Below are 26,535 nucleotides of genomic sequence, written 5' to 3' on the forward strand. Positions count from 1 at the left end.
ATATTTTACTTACAGCTGGGGTAAATCTTCATTAAAAATCAGTGAAAGTTCTTTAGGGCCTTGTATAATTTTAGTAAATAACTCAGTCCTCTTTCATGATTCTTCAACCTTATCCCAAGCATTCAAAGCTGCTATACAACAGCACCAAGGCGTGATCATCCAATCTAAACTGTCTTTGCAAATCAGTATACTGCCCTTCACTGAGAGGCTAGTCTTGCAAAATTTCCATACCTCTAGCCCTACCTCATTGTCATTGGGAGGTGGGCTTCAAGGTTTCAGAATGCCTGAGGCAGGTCTCGTAGCTCTCTTTCTCTGGATCCAGATGTAGAGCCTGCAGCTGCTTCTCCAGCACCATGCCTGCCTGTGTGCCACCACAGTTCCCACCATTGATGACAGTAGACTAAACCTCTGAAACTGTAAGCAAACCACAAATAAATGCTTTCTTTTATAAGTTGCCATGGTGTATATGTACCACATTTTGTTTATCCATTCTTCAGTTGGAGGGCATCTAGGTTGTTTCCATGTTCTGGCTATTACAAACAATGCTGAAATGAACGTAGCTGAACAAGTGCTCTTGTGGTATGATTGAGCATTCCTTGGGTATATGCTCAAGAGTGGTATAGCTGGATCTTGGGGGAGATTGATTCCCAATTTTCTAAGAAAGCACCATATTGATTTCCAAAGTAGTTGTACAAGCTTGCATTCCCACCAGCACTGGAGGAGAGTTCCCCTAGCTACATATCCTCTCCAGCGTAAGGTGTCTTCAGTGTTTTTGATCTTAGCCATTCTGACAGGTGTAAGTTGGTATCTCAGAGTCGTTTTGATTTGCATTTCCCTGATGATTACGGATGTTGAGCATTTCCTTAAATATCCAACGACTGAGGGATCTGGATGCAGAGATCCATGGCTAGGCCCCGGGTGGAGCTCTGGGAGTCCAATTAGCGAGAAAGAGGAGGGTTTATATGAGCGAGAATTGTTGAGACCAAGGTTGTATAAAGCACAGGGACAAATAGCCAAACGAATGGAAACACATGAACTATGAACCAATGGCTGAGGGGTCCCCAACTGGATCAGGCCCTCTGAATTGATTGGCTTGATCTGTTTGGGAGGCATCCAGGCAGTGGGACCAGGTCCTGTGCTCATTGCATGAGTTGGCTGTTTGAAACCTGGGGCCTATGCAGGGTCGCTTGGCTCGGCCTGGGAGGAGGGGACTGGACCTGCCTGGACTGAGTCTACCAGGTTGATCTCAGTTCGCGGGGGAGGCTTTGCCCTGGAGGAGGTGGGAATGGGGGGTGGGCTGGAGGGAAGGTGAGGTGGGTGGGAAGGGAGAGAACAAGGGAATCCGTGGCTGATATGTAGAACTGAATTGTATTGCAAAATAAAAGAAAAAATAAGTTGCCATGGTCATGGTGTCTCTTCACCACAATAGAACACTGACTAAGTCAGAAGTCCAGGACTGAAGTACCCAAGATTCAGTGTCTTGTTAATCCATGTGTCCTACAACACAAGTGCTGATATATTGCTCTGAAGTAACAACACACTAAGAAAAATAATGAGGAGGCTGCAGAATATGCCAACTTTTTGGCTAAGAGAATTCAGGAAACCAAAGAAAACACCAGAAACAGATTGTCAAAGAGATGTAGATTGTCCTCACTGAGAGGTTCTGCTTCTAAGTTTGAGTCCAGTTAAAAAAAATAAGTCTTTAAGTAGAACAAACAAATGATCAGACCTTTAATAAAAGAAAAGCATGGAATTAGATGTATGAGACTTGGACAATCACTATAAGAGATGGACTACTGAGACCTCCTTTATGATGATCCTTGAAGCTAGTGCATTAGTTTGCTATACCTGCTATTAACATAAAATTGTAGGCTGGGTAGATAAACATCAGAAACTTAATTATCACAATAGAAATTTATTAATAATGGTTCTGTTCTGGAAGCTAAAACCACTCACAATACAGTCAGTTGGTTTGGTATTATCTGAAGCCTCTGTGTTTGGTTCTCAGTTTATATTCACTATGTTCTTTTCACTATGTTCTCTTGTGGGTTTTCTTTGTTCATGCACTTCCTTCATTTCTCTTTGCATGGCATTGGTATGTCTTTTTGTATCTTAGTCTTTTCAGTAAACTGGATTGAAATGAATTAGATTAGAACCCTCTTACTGGCCTTATTTTAACTTAATCCTTAAATGCCCTTTGTCCAAATACTGTTGTGTCCTATTCTCCTAAGGTATAGAGAATTAGGGCTCCAGATGAAGTTTGGGAAATACAATCCATTCTGTAAAAATTAGTATTTTTATAAGCACAAACATGATAGATCTAATTATTGACCATAAACAAAATTTCTGTGATGTGGCTTGGAAATTTTTATCAATTTTGGATTCGAAATGCTGAATTTAAGTAATAATAGTTTATTTAGCTTGCAGAATAGGTTACAGCATGATAGGCCTGACATAACAGAGAGGCTTCCTCTTGTACTATGGCCAATATTGATCATATGTACTCTATATATTTTGCTCTATTACTGGAGATATAGAAGCTGTAGAAGCTATAGAATTAGGCCGATGCCTTAGTTCTTAAGAAAAAGTATAATTATATAAACACAGCAAAACTTCCTTAAAACCAAAGTAGGTCACCAAAGAGAATTTAGAGGAACTGGATTGTAGCTAGAGTTTTCCTGCCTGGCCCACAGTCAGGACAAATCTCTCTCCCCTGCCAGTCCTACAGCTGCTCAGACCCGACCAAGTAAACACAGAGACTTATATTGGTTACAAACTGTATGGCCATGGCAGGCTTCTTGCTAACTGTTCTTACAGCTTAAATTAATCCATTTCTATAAATCTATACCTTGCCACATGTCTCGTGGCTTACCGGCATCTTCACATGCTGTTTGTCATCATGGTGGCTGGCAGTGTCTTTCTGACTCAGCCTTCCACTTTTCAGCTTTATTCTCCTCCTTGTCTCGCCTACACTTCCTGCCTAGCCAATGGCCAATCAGTGTTTTATTTATTGACTAATTAGCAACACATTTGCCATACAAAACATCCCACAGCACTGGATTATCTATTTTACATGACAATTTAGATATGTTGAACCTAGTAATGTCTGAACAAATAGTAAAAGACTTGTGGTAAGGATAGGTACCAAGATGTTCCTTGAGTGATGAGTATGTTTGGATAAAATGAAAGGAAAAAGTTAGGAAAATTGGACATACATATGTAGAAGACAAACTAGACTCCTGTTTCTCACTCTGTGTAAAAATGATTTTTTTTGTAAAAATGGATTTAAAAGAACCAAAGACTTAATATCCGAAACTTTAAAACTACCAGAGAAAATATAAGGGAAATAGTTCAATGTGTGCACAGACAATGACTTCCTGAATAGGACTGGCAGCTCAGGAAACAATAGCAAGAATTGAGAAATGGGATTGCATGAAATTAAAAACTTCTGCAAATTAAAACAAACAAATACACAAAAACAAAAACTACAAAAGAAAACAACAAAATAATAATTACCAGAGTGAAGTGATAATGTACAGAATGTGTCAAAAATATTTGCCACCTATTATGTGATACTGTGTAATACCTAGTATATAAAAAGAAATTAAAACATGAAGCACTAGTTGGTTGTGCACTGCCCAACATGGGTGCTGGAAAATGAACTCTAGTTCTCTGCAAGAGTTCCTGACTGCCGAGCCGTCTCCTGCCCCTTACCCTTGAGTTCTTAATTGATGTTTATTTAAATGTTTGTTTTTTGGTTTCCAAACATTTTGGAGATTCCCAGTTGTTGTTATTGATTTTTAAATTCAGTTGTATCTGGAGAACATGTATTTTGTGATCTTCTAAAAGCAACATTTTGCCTTAGCATTGTTTTAGTTCCTTTACATTTATTGAGACTTTTTTATGGCTTAGATTTGGTTTTTAGTGACATGTTACCTGTTTATTTAGAAAAAAACCATTTTTTATCTTTTGTTTTTAAAGGAAGCTTTATAGATGTCAACATCAGTTGGAGAGCATTGTTTAAGTCTTCTAAAGTCTGATGATCTTTCTCCCCAGTCTATCAATTATTAAGAGACACAGATATTAAAATCTCTGCCTACAATGAAAAAAAAATAAAAAACAAAAGCCAAAAAACCCAAACCAAAACAAAAATGTAGTTCTCCTTTTTGATTGTGACTTCCAGCTCACAAATAATTACATGCAGACTTCTTATTAATTATGAAAGCTTGACCATTAGTTTAGACTTGTCTTATACACTACCTCTTATAACTTAAATTAATCTGTTTTTATTATGTACAGTCTGCCACATGGCTTGGTTACCTCTACTCTGTACTATATGTCTGACCTCTTAAGTGTCTCCCTGGAGTCTTCTGCATGCCTAGCTTCCTTCTCTTTTTTCTTTTTCTCCCTAGAAATCCCACCTATTCTCTCCTGCCTGGCTATTGGCTGTTCAGCTTTTTATTACATCAATCGCAGCAACACATCTTCACACAGTATATAAATATCCCACAACATTTCCCCTTTTTGTCTAAATAAGGAAAGGTTTTAACTCTAACGTAGTAAAACTACATACAATAAGAACAATTATCAGGTAAGAATTAAATTCACAATATCCAGTCCATTTGTATTTGGCATATTTGGAGAAATTGCTCCTTTATCCATCCTATCTTGGTGAGACCAAAGTCTTATACCTAAACCAGTTTCTATCATAAATTGTATTACCAACCTAAAAATATCTTTTTAGACCTAGAAATATCTTCTTAGATAAACAACTTAAGCTTTTATGTCTTTCAGCCTTATACACTTCATACCTCTTTTGTGAGTTTCTTTTCTGAATTTGGTAGCAAGGAAAACTGTAACTATAACTATCTAGTCTTCAACCCCATTAAAGATCCGAGGAGGATATAATAGTACCTAAGTAAACAGGAAGTGGAGAGCAAACAACTTCCAAAACTATAGAAATGACAGAGATAGCTGGCTACCTGGACAGTCACTGCAAGATTCCTCTGCAAAGTTGGGGCATCAATCTTTAGCCTACAGGTTTAGAATATCTGCCAGACTTTTTTTTTGTGAAGCTGGAATTTTGAAGGACTGTCCTCCTTTGTCTTGTTGAAGTTCATCAGTCACCTTCTCTTTAGTCCTTCTTGTCCAATTTGGACAGTGTGCTGTCAGCAGTTGAGGCAAGGAAAGTTTCTTGTCCAGTGACTAGTTTTGCCACAATGAAAGAAAACTCCATATGGAGGTTCTTTGGTGCCCATCATCGTTTTTTGATGTAAATTAGTACTGCCAGGAGCAGGAATGTCTCATTGTCATGAAAAGCCTTATGTTATTAAGACATCTTAAATGCCATATTCTGTAGATCTCTGAAGTGTTTGAAGACCATCTATCTATTTAAAATATGTCTCTGTTTGACTTTGAAAACATACCTACACGACTACAACTTTGATTGTTATAGGTGACTACTAACCTACATTTCTTTTTTAAAAAATTATTTATTTATTTTCATTTTATGTGAATTAGTGTTTTGTCTACATGTATATTTATGTGAAGATGCCAGATCTCCTGTAACTGGAGTTACAGACAGTTGTGAGCCACCATGTGGTTGCTGGAAATTGAACCCAGGTCTCTGGAAGAGCAGCCAGTGTTATTAACCTCTGAGCCATCCTTCTAGCCCTACATTCTTAATTATCCTAAACAGTTTGTACTAATAGATTTCAAGGACTAGAAATTTACAGTACATTGTTAAGTGAGCTGCATAGGTACAATACCTTAAACAAGAGTAGAGACTTATATACAGCAATATAAAAATAACCTTAAATTTGTATCATTATAAAAAGTTGTGCCAATATAATATATTTAAGACTAGTAGTTGCCTTTTAGTTTAAAAGCAGATTCAATTATCTACCCTTTCCTATATCCCCCCTTTTTTCTTCCCAGAAAGAGATCCTTGATTCCAACCTCCTTTGTTTAGTTTTTTTTTCCTCTTCTGACCATAACCAGTAACAACTTGCAATTAACCCCCCCTAAACAATGACAAACATCCACTGAATGACTAGAAACTACCTCATCTCTTGGGAATGTGGGTATCATATTCTTTAGACTGCTTTCTGTTGTCTGGGGAATGTTGGAATCTTTAGGGGACCCTGAGAAAATTGGGATAATGGTCAAGTCCTGGAAGAGCTAGCTGTATTATTTTTTGTTTATTCTCTGTGTGGTGGGAAAGTGTAGAGCTCATCTGAAGTCTTGGCTGGAGTAGTCTGTGAGGCTGGACCATCTCAACCAGCAGCTTTGAAGTTGTTCTGGATGCAGAATTTTGAGGGAAGTACAGAGTTATTCTGAGAGGCTGATTCACCTAGGCTGCTTGTCTTTATTGGTGTCTGGTCCTTTTTATTTGAAAACACACAAACTTTTAAAGGTAACATATATATCTGCACTAACACAAGTATGGAATGTGTGCTCTGAACAAGTCTTCTAAATATTTCATAAATTTTTTGTTTTATGTTTGAGCAGGTACAAGGCATCCATCAACTTTTTTTTTTGGTTTTTTTGAGACAGGGTTTCTCTGTGTAGCTTTGTGCCTTTCCTGGAACTCGCTTTGTAGACCAGGCTGGTCTAGAACTCACATAGATTGCCTGCCTCTGCCTCCTGAGTGCTGGGATTAAAGGCATGCGCCACTCCTGCCCGGCAGCTTCAGTCAACTTTATAAGTCTATTTGGACTATATAACTGAACTATAATATAAATCTCTATTCATACCATATGAAAGGATGGCATGTAATATTACATGATGAGGTCTCTGTAGCTAACAGGATTTATTATTGTCTCATCCAGTTTCAGAGCTGTTCCCATAGTTTAGGGATCACCTGTCATGTAGTCTTTCTTGGCTTTTTCCTTCATATCTGTAGCCAGCATCTTCAGCAGGTTTCTCCTGGTCAAGTCTGATCTTGATTAACTTTGACAGAATCCATAGCTCTCCCCCCCACTGTGGAAACAAAAGCACAACCTCTCCCCCAATGCAACACATTGTCCCACTTCCATTCTGAAGCCAAGACATCCTTACAGCATATAGGATGGTTTAATTCATCAGTCGCTTCCATAATCCAATGTCTCTCAGCAGCTGTCATTCTCTGTTCATAAGCATTTAAAAAATTTAAAATTAATAAAGCTCTATATAATGTCCAAACTCCTTGTTTTATATTTCCCATCCTTACATGACTTTTTTTTTAATATTTACCCTGTCTTTAAATCTTCACTTTATTATTTTAAAACTATTTTTATGGGACTGTCTATCCCCATTTTTTTTCTTTCTTCAGCACCTAAGCACCTTTTAAAGTACTTTGTACCTTTTTAGATGCTTTTTGTGTCTGGACCTGGCTCTCTGCATGTCTGCAGTATTCTCTGGCCTCATGAGCCAAACATTAAAGTGCCAGTACATACACTGCATGGTTTTGTTTAGCACATGGCACTGGCTGCTTGCTCAAGCCCATGGGCAGCAGCTGGGAGTCATACCTCAGTACGCTGTGAGCATAGGCCTGCCTGAGAGGCTGTTGAACTAGGAAGTCATATCCAGCTCCTTGTCTACAACTTTTCTTAATTTTCAAGCTTTCTTAGCTTTTTGAGCCTCCATGTTGGATGCCATATGTACTTTTTCATCAGGACCGTCAGCCTATAAATCATGACATGGAGACTTCTTATTAATTATGAAAATTTGGGCATTAGCTTAGGCTTGTTCCACTAACTCTTATAACTTAAATTAACCTGCTTTTATTAATCTATGTTCTGCCACGTGGCTCAGTTACCTCTACTCTCTTCTGTATGTCTGACCTCTTCGGTGTCTCCCATTCCTTCTCCTCTTCCTTTCTCTCCCTGGAAATCCCACCTATCCTCTCCTGCCTAGCTATTGGCTGTTCAGCTTTTTATTACACCCATCACAGCAACATATCTTCACACAGTGCACAAATATCCCACAACACAGAAAATACAAAAAACATGAAACAACAAAAGAACAACTCATGGGCAAGAAATCTAGAAGAAATGAGTGTTCAAGAAATAGGCAAATTAACTAAAATGACATTTTTCATATGAAGAAGTCCTAATAGCTGATAAATACATGAAAAAAATATTAGTTTTATGCACATAGAAATGCAAATCAAACTTACATTGAGATTCCATTACACCCCCATCAGAATGTGTATCAAAAACTTGATAAAGATGCAGACATAAAGGAACCATTTATACAATGCTTGTAGTAATTTAAATAAGTCCAGCCACTATGGAAATAAGTACAGAGGTTCCTCAAAAAAGTAAATATAGAACTACCATATGATCTACTACCTCCATTTCTAGATAATTTCCCACAATGAATGAAAGTCAGTTTACTATTGATATACTTGCACATCTATGTTCTTTGTTGTACTATTCACAATAACAAGTAATGGAATCAACCTATGTGTATATCAATGGATTAATGGATGAGGAAAATGTTATGTACACATGCAACTGAGTTTTACTTGGCTGTAAAGAAGAATGAAATGTCATTTGTGAGAAATGAATGGGAACTGGAGATCATCATATAAATAAACCAGTCTCATAAAGACAGGTTCTACATATTTTCTCTGATATATTAAATGTAAAGAATAAACACACAGGGTGTGAAATCAAAGAGGGACTATTATAGATGTGGAAGGGGGAAAGGAAGTGTGGAGATAGACTAGGAAAAGATGTTAGAAAATTTCAAAATGATCAAAGTATATTATATGTGTGTGTAGAAAGGTCTGGCCACTTAAAAACCCTTTTCTGCTTTACTGAAATAAAATACTTGGCCTTTAAAAATTTTTCTTTTAGTTCTCAGATCATAATATAATTGAAAACATTTCCCTTTCCTTTCTTCCTTTCATATCTTCCCATATACTCCTCCTTGTTTTCTTTCACATTCATGATCTCTGTTTTCATTAATTGTTGTAACATGCATATATGTGTATATGCATATACATATTCCTAAATATAACCTATTCAGTCTGTCTAATGTTACTTGTATGCACATTTTCAGGGTTCACTATTTGGCGTTGGACAACCAATTGGTGTGTTCTTCCATGGGGAAGACTACTTCTCCTATTTTCAACATTCTTTAGTTGCCCGTAGTTCTTTGTATAGGGTCGAGGCCTCATGGTTTTTCCCCATCCAGGCATGTCTGTTGTTACTGTCCTTGTTCAGCTTATATTTAGGCAGTCATGTTAGTGAGAATTCATGGTTGGAGCTTCTGACATTGCTAGGAGACACAGTCTCACAGCAAACTCCTTGATCCTCTGACTCTTTCTGCAATGTTCCCTGAGACTTAGTTGTGGGAGTTGTTTTATAGTGGTATCCATTGGTGCTGGGCTCCACACCTCTGTATTTTGACTGGTTGTAGTGTTCTGTAGTGGTCTACATCTGTTGCAAAGAGAAATTTCCTTGATGAGGGGTAAGATGTACACTTATTTGTGTATATAAGGACAAATATTTAGAGTGTAGTTAGGGACTATGCTGGTTTAGTGAAGTGGTGACTGTAGATTGGCCTCCAAGATCCATAGCTTCACTAGCCCTGGGTAGTTGGCTAGATTTCTAGTGCCAGTCATGATTTTTGTCTTGTTGAGCAGGACTTAATTACCAAAGTTATTACATTAGCTGTCCTTTTCTTGGTTCCATTTTTACAGGCATTTCTTTTCTGGGATAATGGCAAGTAGATTTTTTGGACATTTTTGCTTTGCTTTTTGCTCACAGCTTTGTCCATAAACTCAGTTAAAAGCATCCAGCAAAAGCTATACCAAGTATTGAATGTTGGGCTTCTTGGAAAGTTCTTCTGTATTATTATTTAGACTGTCAATTTTATTTTATTTTAATTTTTTAAACTTTCTTCTTATACACTTTTTGTGTCTTTCACATCATGCATCTTGATCCCATTCGTCTCCCATCTTTTTGGATCTGCCCTCTGCACTTGCAACCCCCCCTTCAAAATAAAATAAAATATTGAGACAGACAGAGGGAGAGAGAGAGAGAGACAGAGACAGAGACAGAGAGAGAGACAGAGAGAGAGACAGAGAGAGAGACAGAGAGACAGACAGCAAGATCTTGTCATGGAAACTGTGGTGTGACTCAGTGAGTCACACAGTGTACCTTTTTATCCATATTTTACTTGCAAGTGTCCATTTCAAAGAGTCACTGGTTTGTTTCGAGGCCTTTGGTTTTTGCTACATTATTGTTACTGGGCCCTCAATGGGACTCCTCTTGGATATCCTGTTGTTGTCCTGTGTCTTGGAGATCCTGTAATATAAGATGGTGTTGGAGGGGGAGAGAAATCTCCCCCCATTGCTCCCCTTGTGGTGGTTGAGAGAGCTGGCCTGGAGGTCATAAAAGCGGGAGAACTGTTCTTGCCCCTCAGCAGCTGTAGCACTTGGGAGGGTGGCCCCTGCACCTGGCCTGGACAACACAGTAGTGAGTTGGCCCTGCTTGTGTAGGTGTGGGAAAGTCAACCCTGAGGGCATGAGGACAAGGAGAACTAGTCCAGCCCCTTGCTCATTGCTGCAAGGTGTGTACTAGCTGGGGAAATTCCAGAGACCTTAACTTGGTTGTGAGGATGGGGGAGAGCTGGTGGTCTGACAATCCTTGGCAGCTACTCAGGCCCAGAACTAGGGTTGTAAGTTGTCTCACTCCAATATCCATACCATCTATGATCTGCTGGAGTATGGGAAGGGGTTGGTCCTACATTTCCAAAGCTGTAGGATCTCCACAACACAGGGTGACAATAGACTTTCAATTTTAAAGGCAATCTCTCAAAGTTTTGTGATATGGACAAAATGTAAGTAAGTTATTTGCCTCAGTGAACATGACTTCCAGTCTAATTTACAGTAATGTTCTCATTCCCATCTGGAGCCTCTTTACACATTCCTAGGGACAGATTAGTTTCACAGCTGCCACCACAATCATTGATCAATCTCCTTTTACAGCATTTTGGCTTGTCTCTAGTACTTATCTCTAAACTTTTCCAAAACTTCCACAAACCAGTTCCAGAGATATTTGAACCACATTGTCAGGCAGTCACAAAGACATCTCTCCACTGGTACCAATTTTCTGGGCTGGTAAGACTTGTCTCATCACTGTGCTACATACCTGAGAGAAACAACTTAAGGGAGAAAGGATTTGTTTTGGTTTAGTTTCAGAGATTTGATTCCATCGTTGGTTGGTTCCATTCCCTGGGTCCTGAGACTAGTCAAGAAAGACCTCATGGAGATAGAACATGTTGGAGAAGAATTCCATAGCGTGGCATGCAGCAAGCAAAGAATGATGATGATGAGGGAGAATATACATCTTTTAAGAGCATTCCCATTGACCTGCTTCCTCCAACATGGCCTCACCTCTTACATTGTAGTGTTTCTCGCCAGTGCCATCATATTATCAATCCATCAAGGAATTAATCCATTGTTTGGGTCAGATCCCTTAGGATTCTGTCACTTCCACAAAGTTCATCATCTGACAATCAAGCCATGAGCATATGAGCCTTTCAAGTCTTCTGAGATTGAAACTATAACAACTTTCAACCTCTGTGGTTCTTTGTCTTTGTTACAAGTTTCACCATTTACCTATGTCTTAAGGAACTCTGGGTATAATTTCCATATTTTTTTTTTGTTTTTGCTTTTTGTTTTGTTTTTCGAGACAGGGTTTCTCTGTGTAGCTTTGCGCCTTTCCTGGAACTTACTTGGTAGTCCAGGCTGGCCTCGAACTCACAGAGATCCGCCTGCCTCTGCCTCCCGAGTGCTGGGATTAAAGGCGTGCGCCACCACCGCCCGGCTCAATTTCCATATTTTATTGGCCACTATGTATAGCTATTATTATTTCTGGAATCTTCACTTTGCTGTGCTTTATCACAGCAGACAGTCCCTTTTTACTTCTTCCTTGGATTACTGTGATAGATTAATAGACTTCCTTGATCTCCAGCTGTCCCAAAATATTCTTCATACAACTTTCAGAGTTATTTGAGTGAATGAACTTCAGTAGGCCACTTCTTTGATTCAGAGCTTCTGTCATCTCTTCAAGTCATGAAAGATAGAAATTCAAATCTTGAATTTGTTCCTAACTTGTTTTTCTATCTTTCTTCCTGCTCATCTGTGGTAAGAAGTCTTAGTATTCTAAGTATGATGGCAAGGGAGTCATCTAAACAGGAAGCAGAATTAGGGAAGGCTAAAAACATATATGCTTGGGTTCTTATTTAGACTTCTACTTACCTTTTAGTAAAAAAGCCACACCCATTATATATATGATCTCTCTTTATCCCTTTCCTATATTTATGTAAGTTAATATATTGTTTTAGCAAAATTCTCTTCTCTTGTTTCCATGATATTTGTTTCAGTTTCACCAACATTTATTCATATTTTATTCCTCACGTTCAATATAGTGTATTTGTTATAGGAGCTAATAAAATTAATAATCAGCATATATAGTGAATTATTTCTCTTCAAAACCTCAACCTTTCTAAGCTAGCTCTGTAGGTCCCCTGAGGCTGCCACTAGGAGGCTCCAAAACCATCCACATGAGGAAATTTGGTCCGCTTCCAAGTTAGACAAAGATCTGATGATGCTTTAAAAGTCTTCTAAAAGTTTAGACATCTAAATCTTTTATATTTTTCAAACTCTACACTTTTTACTTCAGCGTCATCAGCCCTGGATTATTCATTTTTCTTTGGAGAACTTATACTAAAATGATAGGGCAAGAATTTGAACATTCTACTCATAGCCAATTTACCCATGTCATAGAGAGAAAGACAATTTTGTAAAAAGATGAGAATGAACAGAATGAAGATAAAGGTGTATTTATTCATCCAAATATGTATATTTAGGGTAATTCTTGGGTTTTTATTTACTAATCATTCTCTTAACTTCCAAAGGATTTAAAAAATATTTCAGTAATTCTTTGAGAATCTCATAGCATGTATTCTGACCAAATTTATCTTTCTACTCTAAGTCTTTCCGTTTTTTCTTCCATTCCCTGCTCACCCAACCCATCCAACTTCCTGAGGATTTTTAGTATATTAGATTCCAACAGAAATTACCATATAAGTTTATTGCTGCTTAATTACTGAATATGCCAAACTACTGGCCATGTTTGGCATTATGACTATTGTTTTAGTGAAGCTGATACTAAATTTCCAAGAAGGGTGTCTTTCCAAGGTGCCCTTAAAATCAGGATGAGTCTATGACTTGTGGACATTTTGATTCTTTAATGTTTGGAGGTGATGAATATAAAAAGAACATACAGAGCTATTAATACCACCATGTACCTTTTATCTTTTCTTTAAATATTTAATTTTTCATACTTTGTGGAGTTCATCTTTTAAGAGTTATCTAGACTACAACAATCATTCTTTTTTTCTAAATTCAAAATAAGTATAACTGAATCTTAGATTTAAAAGAATATTTGTTAATGTAGTCTTTTTTTTTAAACACAATGCATGGATTCCACTGGGTTTGGTTTAGAGTGAGTGAACCAGCAGATATCTTGTTTTTTGGCCTAGCCTGATTATGTATTGCCTCTTGTCTCAGCCCAATTTTTTTCCCTAAGAACTAATGGTTTGTTCCCAGTTTTATATATCAATGCTGACATTTATGACTTCTTGCAGTCCTTTTATTTAGTACTTTTGTGAAAAAAATCCACAAGGCAAGGAAAATAACTTAGTGAATGGAATCTCAGAAATTGCAGATGAAAGAAGAAAAATAGTCCTGATGCATGATGATTCTTTGTTTAGATCCAGATCTTCAAGGATTCTCTCTTGATAATAGACATCAGGTTGCTTGGATACAAAGACTAGTAGTACTAGTATATAGATGACAAACCAGGGTTGTGGTCAATACAGTGGGACAGGCCATGAAACATCTAGCAGATGAATGATGCATGCTTATTAGTGGTATGAAGACTCTGTTCCATGGTTCAGCATCAGACCCAGTTGTGCATGTTTTCATGAACATTATTGAAATTGAACTGATGTCTTCATCTGGGAATGATGCACAACTAGAGAAATAATGAAGACCACAGAGGAGAGAGCTCAAGGAGAGGCTTAAATATTCATGGACATCTCCCAAGTATCAATATATATATATATTTGCATACATTTAGTACAAGTGGAAAAAATACTTGCTGAGGCTGATTCTTTCAGAGGGTCATTTATCCTGTTGAGTGAGGTAATCCAAAGAGCATGACCAGTTAGGAGGCCTGGCTTCTAATCTTTGCTTAGTAGAAACATCACTAAAATCTCTGAAAAATCTCTTTACATAAACATCCTTTTCTTTTTTTAGCTTTATTTTATTTTTATCTATTTGTTTATTTTTTGTTGTTTGAGACACAGTTTCTCTGTATAGCCCTAGTTGTTCTAGGACTTGCTCTGTGGACCAGGCTGGCCTTGAACTCAGAAATCCACCTGCCTCTGCCTTCTGAGTGTTGGGATTAAAGGTGTGCCAACTCCCATTTCTATATCTGTGAAATGTGAGGGTAGTTTCTGCTTTACCTGGTCCTCTAGATCAGGAGTAAGTAAAGTTTAGCTTTCAGATAAAATTTTGTAACCATCTGATTTATTAAAGATACATTGGAGCATTAGCCATGCCTATTTATTTATATATTACCTATGACTACTTTTGCATTATAGTAGCAGAGTTTTGTAGTTGAAGCAGAGTATCAAATGCAAAATCTAAAATACCTACTCTATCACTATAGAAAGTTTACCAATCCCTGCTCTAGAAAACATTTGAAAAAATTGGGGTTTTCAGCTGTTGAGATTGAGTATGTTTCTGGTTTTGGTGGAGCTAAGTATTTCAGACGTTTTGGAGGACAGATGAAGAACTGTGGTGTATGAAATTTCACTAGATTCCTTATCGATACTTATCATTTTTTTAAAGATTTATTTATTTATTATGTATACAGCATGTATGACTACAGGCCAGAAGAGGGCACCAGATCCCATTATAGATGGTTGTGAGCCACCATGTGGTTGCTGGGAATTGAACTCAGGACCTCTGGAAGAGCAGTCAGTGCTCTTAACCTCTGAGCCATCTCTCCAGCCCTCAATACTTATCTTTTTTGATTGTAAGGAGAGCTACTTTTGGAGCTATCAAATGTTTTAAGGCATTAAGTCATCAGTTTCTATGTTCCCTATCCTGAAGAAATGGTATCCACCTAGAAACTTATCATTTATTATAATTAATGATGCATTATTATAAGAATTCCATTTAAAATCAGGGCAAATACAACAGTGTCTTGAGGTTACTTTTTTTTTTTTTTTTTTTTGGTTTTTCAAGACAGGGTTTCTCTGTGTAGCTTTGTGCCTTTCCTGGAACTCACTCTGTAGCCCAGGCTGGCCTTGAACTCACAGAGATCCACCTTCCTCTTCCTCCCGAGTGCTGGGATTAAAGGTGTGTACCACCATTTGCCTGGCCTGAGGTCACTTTTATACTTGGAATACTACCTAGCATCCATCATAAGGTCATCTACTATGAAGGGTCAGAAAATTTTACCTTGCTTGTAGGTGAACAGAGGAGAGCTTACTGTATGCAAAATCCACAAGAGTCTGCTTAAGAGGTATCAGGTATTTATTAAGATATAAAATAGAGAAACACACTCACCAATACAGGGTATGGTAAACCCAGTTGCAGAGTTTTTTTTTTTAAGGTGGTTCTACTCCTTGTAACTAGATCTCCTTGGCAAATGTCTCATGTTTCTGGCATCTTCAATATTTTAGTGTCTCCATTGCAACCCAGGTTTCACTTTTACACTCCAACAACCTTCTAAAAGGAATTCCAGCTATACCATATATTGCTTGCCCTTAGTAGCTCTCTGAAACCAGGAAGGAAGAGTCCATTACACTGTTTTAAAATTGCTTCTACAAAGAAATTAGTTCATTATTTTTAAATTTAACCTTAGGCAAGTTCTTAGGGCATGGATAGAAGCCAATCAAATTCTTTGCAAAAATATTTTATGGAGCTTCTATAATGGCTCCAGTTGCTAACTGAGACTTTATTCTTCTCTGAAACCTTATGAGTCATGCCTCTATTGTCAGCATTATTTTTATCACTACTGTGTTCCAGGGTCTTACCAAGACAACCTGTTCAACTCTACATAGAACATTCAACCACTTTTCTCATCCAAAGTCTTTCACATCCTACAAACACACACACACACACACACACACACACACACACACACACACACACCAAAAAAGAAACCTACATGGGCATGTTCCTTATAGCAACAACTTCACTTTTCTGTGCCAACTTCCTTATTAGTTACTTCTTTGCTATGATAAAATACCATAGCCCAAGTACCTTAAAGAAGGAAGTTTATTTTGACTTACAGTTCAAGGGGGCTAGAGTCTGTAATGGTAGCAAGAGAAGGAAGCTGAAAGATTATATTTCAACTGCACAAAGGAAGCAGACAGCACATGCTAGAAACAGGGTAAGGCTATGAACTCTGAAAGCCTGACACCAGTGAAATACTTCTTTCAGAAATACTCCTTATCCTAAATTTTCCATAACTTTTCCAAACAGCACCACCAACTGGGGACCACATTTTCAAATACATGACCTATGAGGGACATTTCTCATTCAAATCACAACACGCACTTCCCAATATTATCATGGCTATGATTAAAATTTAATATTAAGATAGCTAAAATATTCTTTGTTCCTCCATGTTCAATTGACTATGGCGTCTCATGCCATGCCAGCCATATTACTGAAACAGATGACAAAGACTGGAGAAAATAAATTAAACCCATTTGGTACTTGGTCATCAGGGCTGCTTTTATCTTGGGATAAGTAGGCACTGTTGCCTTAAGTTAACCCCCTTTTTAAACTTAAATTACATGTTCTGCACATTCCAGTGTGATCAGTGGCATAATCAAGGCAAAGGACAGGAAACAAATGATCAATGGAAAGCCCATTTCCATCTTCCAGGAGTGAGTTTGATATCAAATGGAATGATGGTGATATTTAATACACTCCATATCTATAGATATCCCTTCTACCATGGAGAGAACTAGAATATATTTGAAGTGTGGACTCCAAAGCATCCCTTTTTCTGTAGATACTTCCATGTTTGTGCTGACCATTAACTGTGAAAAGTATGACAGCTTCCTGAAGATTTTTTTTGATACTTTCTGCACCAGTGGATTACCCAGCCTGGGCAAGGTTGTTCCAGACAATTTTGACATCATAGAGGAACTCATGATCATTAATCATGCAATCACTGCCACCCATAAGACTGGTAGACTGGAATATTTTTTAGTTGGAAGACTTTTTATTACTGTCTTAATCTCAGTTATGGGTTTGTTTAGGTTGTTGATCTCTTCTTGGTTTGATGTTGGTAATTTGGATGAATCAAGAAATGAACCAGATTTCCTGGCTTAATGGAGTACAGGTTTTTAAAGTATTCCTTTATAGTATTCTGTATTTCTTATGTGTATGATAAAATTTTCCATGTTCATCTCTTATTCTGTTAACTTGAGACCTCTCTTTCTTTTGTTTAGTTTGGCTAAGTGTCTATTGATCTTATTTATTTATCTTCTCAAATAGCCAGCTCTTGAAAATATTGATACCTTACCTTTTGTTGTTGTTGTTTCTATTTCATTAATTTATGTGTTCATTTTCATTATTTCTTGCTGCCTACAGGGTTTGTTTTTTCTTTGATCTCCCAAATTTTTGAATTGCATCATTAAGTTATTGTGTTCTTTCTGAGTTGGTTTTTTAAAAATGTAGTCACATTAGGCTATAAAATTTTCACTTAGAACTACATTGAATGTGTCCTAGAAGTTTTGTTGTGCTATGTTTTCATTTTCATTTAGTTACAAGAATATTTTGATTTCTTCTTTGGTCCAGTCATTATTCAGCAATGAATTGTTTAATCTTCATGAGTTTATATAGTTACTAGGGGTTTGTTTGCTCACAATTTTGAGTTTTTATTGCATAATAGTCAGATATTCTACATGGGTTATTTCAGGGTATTTTTTGGTATTTGTGTGGAATATTCTGCAGATACTAGGTTTATTTGATGTAAGATGTCATTTAATTCAGAGGTTTCTGTCCTTCCTTCCTTCCTTCCTTCCTTCCTTCCTTCCTTCCTTCCTTCCTTCCTTCCTCCCTTGCTCTCTCCCTCGCTCCCTCCCTCCCTCTCTTTCTTCCTTCCTTCATTTATGTTTTGTTTTTTCAAGACAGGATTTCTCTGTGTAGCAGAACCTGGTTGTCCTGAAACTCGCTGAGTAGGCCAGGCTAGCCTTAAATTCAGAGATCTGCCTGCCTTTGCCTTTCAGATACTGGGATTTATGGCATGTGCCACCACTGCCTGGCTATTTTGGAGGTTTGTATTGATCTGTGGTTTTTATTCTATCAGTGTGCTTTTTATAAATTAAGTGCACCAGAGTTTGGTGCATATATGTTTAGTATTGTAATGTTTTGTTGATTAGTTAACACCATACTCATTGTCTCTTCTGATTAATTTTTGGTTTTAAGTATATTTTATCAGATTAGGATGTCAATATCTGCTTGCTTTCTAGTCTCATTTGTTTGGAATATTTTTTCCATCCTATCCTTCTAAGGTGGTGCCTATCTCTAAAGAGAGATGAGTTTCTTGTATACAACAGAGAAATGGATTTTATTAATCCATTCAGTCTGAGGCCATTGCTATTTAGAGTTACTGAATGGTGTGTGCAGATTGTAGTAATTTTGTTGTTCTCTTTTGCCTGGTTTGTGTTCTTAGTTGTGCTTTGCATTTCATTTAATTATAGACTTATTTATTTTCTTTGTAGACTTTCTCAACTGTACTTATTCCTCTCTTTAGGCTGTTTGTATCATGGGAAGATTTTTTTCTTCAACTGTAGCAGTTTTGCTGGGTACTGTAATCTAGGTTGCAGTCTTGGCATTTTAGAATTTGGAGTGCATTGTTCCAAACTCTTCTGGCTTTCAGACTTTTCATGGAGAAATGAGCCATTATTCTGATGGGTTTTATTGTATATATTACCTGTGTTTTTCCTCTTGCAGCTTTCAGTTTTTTCTCTGTTCTGTATATTTAATATTTTAACTATGATATAACACAGGGTGTTGCTTTTCTGCTATTGTCTAGTTGGGGTTCTGTATGCTTCTTATATCTGTGTAGGCATGTTTTCCCTTAGTTCAGGGAAGTTTTCTTTTATGATCTTGTTAAAGTTCTGGTCTCTGCTAGTGATCTGGGATTCTTCTCCCTCATTTATGTCAGAGTTTGTTTTTTTTTTTTTTTTTTTTTTTTTTTTTTTTTTTTAATGATGCCTCACATTTCCTGTGTGTTCTTCCTGTGCTTTTAAAGATTTTTCATATTCTTTTCTTAGTTCTTCTAGATCTTCCACTTTGAATTCCAGTATTCTACCTTGTGCTTGATCCATTCTGCTTGTAAAGACTCCTCCTGAGTTTTATAATTGGGATATTAAGTTTTCCAATTCTATCTTTGTTTCAGTTTAGTTTATGTTCCCTTCAATGTATCTATCTCTTTATTGAATTCAGTTTTCCAAACTTATATTATTTTTGTCATTTCACACAGCTGTGTATTTGTATTTTCTTGACTATAACTCAGACATTTGTTGCTGTCTACTTGAAGTTCAGTGAAGTGTTTATTGGTGTTTCCTTTAAAATCTTTGGTAAATGGTATGATTATTATTTTAAATTCTGTGTCTTGGGGTTTATCTAGTCAGTTTTTTTTAGAGAACACTTCTATAGGACTAGTGGGTTTGATGGGGAAAACATTCTGTTTTGGGCATTCATGTTTTGTTTGTTTTTTTTTTTTTTTTTTTTTTGCAGTTTGACATGGGCATGTGGTCTTCTTTGGTTGTATGTCTGCTGTGATAATCTGGCCTTCCTTAGACTGGGCCAGTGCAGGAGATATGTGAATTGATCTGGGCCAGGTCAAACTGGTGGATGAACTGTTTAACTGGATCAGGCAAAATTGGTTTTCAAATCATGGGCCTGGAGCTTGGCTTGTGGTGCAGAGATGATGGTCTGGAGCTAGGCCTGTGATGCAGAGATGATGGTCTGGAGCTAGGCCTGTGATGCAGAGATGATGGTCTGGAACTTGGCCTGTGGTGCAGAGATGATAGCTGGAGTTTGGCCTGTGGTGCAGAGATGATAGCTGGAGTTTGGCCTGTGGTGCAGAGATGATGATCTGGAGCTTGGCCTGTGGTGCAGAGATGATGGTCTGGAGCTAGGCCTGTGATGCAGAGATGATGGTCTGGAACTTGGCCTGTGGTGCAGATATGGTAATTGGTGGAGGTAAGGATGAGAGAGGGAAGCAGTGTCTCGTTTAAACAAAGCAGGATGGAAGGCCGCAGATACGAATCTAGGCCTGTGGGTACAGAGATGGCCATAGTCAGAGAGGAATGCAAAAGGGGCATAGAAAAAAGAAGGGACTTACTGACAAAGGGGACTCAGAAGCAAAGAGGATCTCAGGCCCTAAGTCTGGAGCTAGGCTTGTGGATTTGTAATACAATTATTTCTGTTTCTTTCTTTTGAAAAAATTTTCATGCAATATGTTTTGCTCATATTTTATTTCTTCCTCCAGCTCCTCCCAGATCCTCCCCAAACGTCTATCTACTCAGTTTGATTCTCTCTCTGTCTCAAAAACAAAAACAAATGAAAATCAAAACAAACAAAATCCAAATAAGACAAAATGTACTAGGCAAGGATGTTCTCTTCCTTATCTCTTATTCAACATCACTGAAGTCCTAGCTAGTGCAGTAGGGGAAGAAAAATAACTGAAAAGCATATACATTGGAACTGTAGATGTTAGTATGTCTATACTCACAGGTAACATGATAATTTACATGAAAACATCGAAGGAATTTTTAAAAACACCTCTAGAACTAATGGACTTTCTAAGTGCAGATTACAATGTCAATATTCAAAGTAAACTTGATTGTGGTTGGTTATTTTTTAACTCTTTTACTCTTTGGGGGCCCACCACCCCACTCCCAAATAAATCACATGGAGTCTTATTATTTTTTATGAATGCCCAGCCTTAGCTTGACTTGTTTCTAGCCAGCTTTTCTTAAGTTAATCTGTCTAGCTCTTGCCTTTGGGCTTTTGTATTTCTCTAAATACCTTTCTGTACTTCTTACTCCGTGGCTTGCTCTGTAGCTGGGTGGCTGGCCCTTGATGCCCTCCTCTCCCTTTCTTTTTTTTTTTTTTTTTTTTTTTTTTTTTTGGTTTTTCATGACAGGGTTTCTCTGTGTAGCTTTGCGCCTTTCCTGGAAATCACTTTGGAGACCAGGCTGGCCTCGAACTCACAGAGATTCGCCTGTCTCTGCCTCCCGAGTGCTGGGATTAAAGGCGTGAGCCACCACCGCCCGGCGTCCTCTCCCTTTCTTGCTCCCATCCCTTTCCCCAGATTTCTCCTTTTATTTCTTCTCTCTGCCTGCCAGCCCCACCTATCTTTTCTCCTGCCTTGCTATTGACCATTCAGTTCTTTATTAGACCAATCAGGTGTTTTAGACAGGCAAAGCAACACAGCTTCACAGAGTTAAGCAAATGCAACATAAAAGAATGCAACACATCTTTACATCATTAAAAAATGTTCTACAGCCCTGGGCGGTGGTGGTGCATGCTTTTAATCCCAGCACTCAGGAGGCAGAGCCAGGCAGATCTCTGTGAGTTCGAGGCCAGCCTGGTCTATAGAGCGAGATCTAGGACAGGCACCAAAACAATACAGAGAAACCCTATCTCAAAAACAAAAACAAAAACAAAACAAAACAAAATGTTCCACAGCATAAACAGATGTAATACATCTTTAACTGATATTATACAACACTCTATGTATTCATTTATAATTATAATGAACATTGTAATTTGCTGAATATACTATTTAGTATAAAAAGATTAACTGTCTTTAGCAAAATGTAGAGTACATTTATCCTGAATCATATGAAACAGTGGTGGGAGAAATCAAACGAATGGAGAGAAGCATAAAATTATTAAGACATTATTTCTCCTTAATGTGATCTATAGATCACTTAAATTTCACTTAAATCCACATTACAAAAAAGAAAGCTTTTTTGTAAGTATTTGTGTTGTATGTGTGAACTAGAACATATATTCTTATATTGCAAAGGAACTCCAATATGTAAAACAGTTACCAACAAAAGCTAAAAAAAAAAAAAAAAGAATAAAGCTGAACCTTTTTTTAAAGATAGTATAAAGGTACAGTAATAAAAAAAAAACATGATATTAGCAAAAGGATAAACAATTAGATAAACAGAATAGGATAGGATTAGATTTTTTAAAGTCCCCAAATTTGGTAAAGGGATTTGTACCTAGAACATATAAAGTACTCAAAATTAAAAGATTAGAAAATAAAAAATAAAATAAATAAGAGCAGGAGATACGAACAGACTGCTAAAGAAGATATATGGGTAGAAAGTAAATATATTTAAAAATTCTCACATCATTAATGTTAGGGAGATGGAAATTAAAACTACAGTGGGATGCTTCTACATATCTGTTAGAATACCTAATCAAAACTGAATATGCCAGTTATTGAGGAAATAGGATGACCCAAGATGGACTGCATATATGACAAATGAATTTAATTGTCTTATGGTGAATGACACAACCAGATTGAAGGTTTGGAAAGGAAACCAAGTAACATAAGTAACTTTAGTTTTATTTACTACTGAAATACTAAAGGAAATTCAATTACAAAAATACTGTTTTGGAGAGAAAGGGCCCTTGGAGGGAGGGAAAGAGACTATTATTTAAGGAAGTTTTGTTTTCTTTTAAACAGTTATAAGTTTTATGGGGAAAAAGAATAATTTTGTTAGATATAGTAATTTAAGTTGGCAGTGATCTTATTCAAGGCTTAGAGTACATTGTTCCATGGTCTTAGGGCCTCTAGGATTTCTTATGAAATACCTGCTGTTATTCTGATGAGCTTGACTTTACATGTGCTTGGATCCTCTCTATGCAGCTTTCAATGTTCATTGTTTGTCCTTTTGTCTCCTGTCTATTATATAATATGTGGAGAGGAGATTCTTTACTTGTCTAGGAGGGGATCTAAATGTATCTTGTACTATACTTTTCTTGAGATTTGGGAAATTTTCTGTTTTAATTTCATGGAATATGTTTTTATGCCTTTGTTTAGACCAGGGGTGTCCAATTTTTGACTCTGTGACATGATGTTATCTACAAGCATGTTGGGTTGCATGTATAGCTATCCTGTTACAGATGTGTTCTATGGGCTGCAGGGTTCACACACCTGATCTAGATTACTAATGTTAAGTTTGATTTCATACTTACATCCTAAATGTCTTGATTATTTTTATCATAATTTCTTTTTCCCATATTACTATTTGAATGTGGCAATGCACCAATATTCTCTTAAAATACTGTTAGTCTTTTTCCTTATTACCAAGTTGAGACATCAGTGTAATCAAGGTGATCAAGTTGAGAGTTAAAATCAAATTTTTTTGAGACAGAGACTTACTCTGTATCTCAGACTGACATTAAACTCAAAATCATCCTGCTTCACTTTCTTGACTCTTGAGATTACAGATGAGTAGCATCACAAGGGAAAGCAAATTAGAACAAAAGTTGGTACCAGAGAGCTGGCTGTTGCTGTCCATGTTTTTGAGAGATTATGGAAGTGTTTTGAACTTTGGGCTGGAATAGCCATTGGGTGATTAGAGCTTAATGGGATATTTTGTGGGAGCTTGTAAGAGTGTTGAGAGAAATGCAGATGATGGAGGCCTAGCTTGTGAAATTACAGAGAGAAGCAAAGACTTTATCAGGGCCATTTGAGTGAAGTATTTGAATTAGGAATCTGTGGTTCCTGGCCAACTGGGACTGAAAAAAATCAGCTGTAATTAACAAGAGATCATTACCACTGAAATAAAACTGCTGCTTTACTAGGTAATTGATGCTGATTAGATAGAGCTAAAAGTCAGCTGTGATTAAGAAGAAACAAGCATTATTGAGGCAAAATCTAGGAAGTCTTTACTCAGGCTCAGCACACAGAAGCTGTGGCCCAGAGTGGATCAAAGTAGCATCTCAAGATGGTAGTTGAACTTGATAACATGTTTTCCACATGGTACTGGTTCTGGCAACATGAAAGCTGTAGGATTAGAGTCAAGAACAGTTGGGGCTTAGTCCTCTGAGAGTCCAGGAGATACCACTGGCAAAGGTGCAAACTCAGTTGGAGTAGATACCCAGCATAATGGAGATGTCAAAACTATGGCATAACTACCAAGTATAGAAGCAGGTGTGGAGTGGAGACAGCCAAAGTCTATCAGCCAAACTGTGTGAGCTGCAGTTGCCAGAGAAGTGAGGCTACCCAAGCCTTTTGGAATCCAAAATATCATGAGGGAGTGCCAGGTATTGGACACTGAGTTTTTATACTGTTGAGGTTTGGTTTTGTTTTGCTTTGTTTTTGTGTTCTCTTTTGTTAATTTTTTTCTTTCCTTTCTTTTTTCCCTTTCTATCTTTCTGTTTTCCTACCACCTTCCTACAACCTTCCTTTCTTTCTTCCTTCCTCTTTCTTTCTTTCTTTCTTTCTTTCTTTCTTTCTTTCTTTCTTTCTTTCTTTCTTTCTTTCTCTCTCTCTTTCTCTTTCTCTCTTTCTCCTTCTCTCTCTCTCTCTCTCTCTCTCTCTCTCTCTCCCTCCCTCCCTCCCTCCCTTCTTTCTTTCCTCCCTCCCTCCCTCCCTCCCTCCCTCCCTCCCTCCCTCCCTTCCTTCCTTCCTTCCTTCCTTCCTTCCTTCCTTCCTTCCTTCCTTCCTTATGAATGCCTGGCCTTAACTATCAGCTTTCTTTAACTGAACCCATCTGTCTTTTTGCCTCTGGATTTTTCCCGTTCTCTTCTGTAAATCTTACTCTTTTTCCGTGGCTGGTTGTGTAGCTGGGTGGCTGGCTCCTGATGTCCTCCCCTTCTCTGGCTCCTTTTCTTCTCTTTCTCCCTTCCCAGATTTCTCCTTTTATCTATACTCTCTGCCTGCCAGCCTGCCTTTCCTTTCTCCTGCCTTGTTATTGGCCAGTTCTTTATTAGACCATCAGGTGTTTTACATAGGCACCATAACACTGCTTCACAGAGTTAAACAAATGCAACATAAACAAAAGTAACATACCTCAAAATAATATTCCCCAACATTTCCTCCTTTTTGTCTAAATAAAAGTAAAGATTTTAACTTTAACATAGTGTAACTACATACAACAAGAACAGTTATCAAGTAAGAATTAATTTACAATATTCGTTCCATTTGTAGTTAGCATATTCAAAGAAAATAATACATTATCTATCCTATCTTAGTGAATCCAAAGTTTTATACCTAATTTACATTCTACCATAACCAAGAAAAAGCTGCAAGTATACCTATCTAGTCTTCAACTACCTTAAAGACCCAGAAGGATGTATATTATCTGTAGTTAGAGTTTTCCTGCCAGGCCCACGGTCAGGGCAAATCTTTCTCACCTGCCAGTCCCACAGCCACTCAGACCCAACCAAGTAAACACAGAGATTTATATTAGTTACAAACTGTATGGCCGTGGCAGGCTTCTTACTAACTGTTCTTACAGTTTAAATTAATCCATTTCCATTAATCTATACCTTGCCACATGGCTCGTGGCTTACCGGCATCTTCACATGCTGTTTCTCATGGTGGCGGCTGGCAGTGTCTCTCTGACTCAGCCTTCCACTTCCCAGCTTTATTCTCCTCCTTGCCCCGCCTACACTTCCTGCCTAGCCAATGGCCAATCAGTGTTTTATTTATTGATTAATTAGCAACACATTTGCCATACAGAACATCCCACAGCACTTCCCCCTTTTTTTTTTTCAAAAAAGGTTTTAACCTTAACAAAGTAAAATTACATATAATTTGGGAATTTGGGCGTAGCTTCTCTTACTACTTCCTGCTGGAGGGGGGCGCTGTATCTTATGGGGATACAAACAAAATTTTAGAATTATGGAATAGTCCGTGAGGGTGTATCGTTTGAGTCAGTTGCCTTCAAATCGTTCTGGATGTTGGATCATCTGGGCCATGGTGTCATCGGAGAACTTTCAGGGGGTCTTGGCTGGTCAAACCTGATGTATCTTAATCTGGAACAAATCCATAGCCTCTGGCTTTCTGTGGAAACAAAAGAGAATCTTTTCCAAAGCAACATATCCTTATATCCAAATTTTGAAGTCAAGGTATCTTTAAAATATACATTTTGGCATAACTCAACAGCTTTTACAATCAAATGTTTTTCTGCAGTTAAAAATCCCAAAGACAACACAATCCAGATTCTCTGTGTAATATCCATTTTTACGTGGCTTATTTTTTATACTACCTTTACTGTCTCTTTAAAGACTTTATTTTTAAAAACTATTTATTTCTTTATATAACTGTATATATTCCTTTTTCTCTCTCTTTCAAGCCTACGTACATTTTTACACACATTGTAAACTATTACATCTGAATCTGTCTTATTGTGAATCTATTGCCTTAAACTGCAGCAGCTGTGGCTGCTGGCTCCACC

The 26,535-nt window shown here is 37.5% G+C and overlaps 1 protein-coding gene and 1 long non-coding RNA gene across 3 annotated transcripts in view; one reads left to right on the top strand and one right to left on the bottom strand.

The window, feature by feature from the left end:
* The window catches only part of Hpse2 (heparanase 2 (inactive)), a 681,933-nt gene that overhangs the window by 91,817 nt on the left and 563,581 nt on the right, over window positions 1-26,535 (top strand). The gene's annotated exons all lie outside the window — the stretch shown is intronic.
* Window positions 25,145-26,535, bottom strand: part of LOC131906945 (uncharacterized) — a 37,138-nt gene continuing 35,747 nt past the window's right edge. For both annotated transcript variants that reach the window (XR_009378246.1, XR_009378244.1), the window contains exon 5: window positions 25,145-25,182. This is a non-coding gene — a long non-coding RNA (uncharacterized LOC131906945). The remainder of the gene's footprint in view (window positions 25,183-26,535) is intronic.

This window comes from Peromyscus eremicus, chromosome 1 (assembly GCF_949786415.1).
Source record: "Peromyscus eremicus chromosome 1, PerEre_H2_v1, whole genome shotgun sequence".
In the NCBI taxonomy this organism is placed as follows: domain Eukaryota; kingdom Metazoa; phylum Chordata; class Mammalia; order Rodentia; family Cricetidae; genus Peromyscus; species Peromyscus eremicus.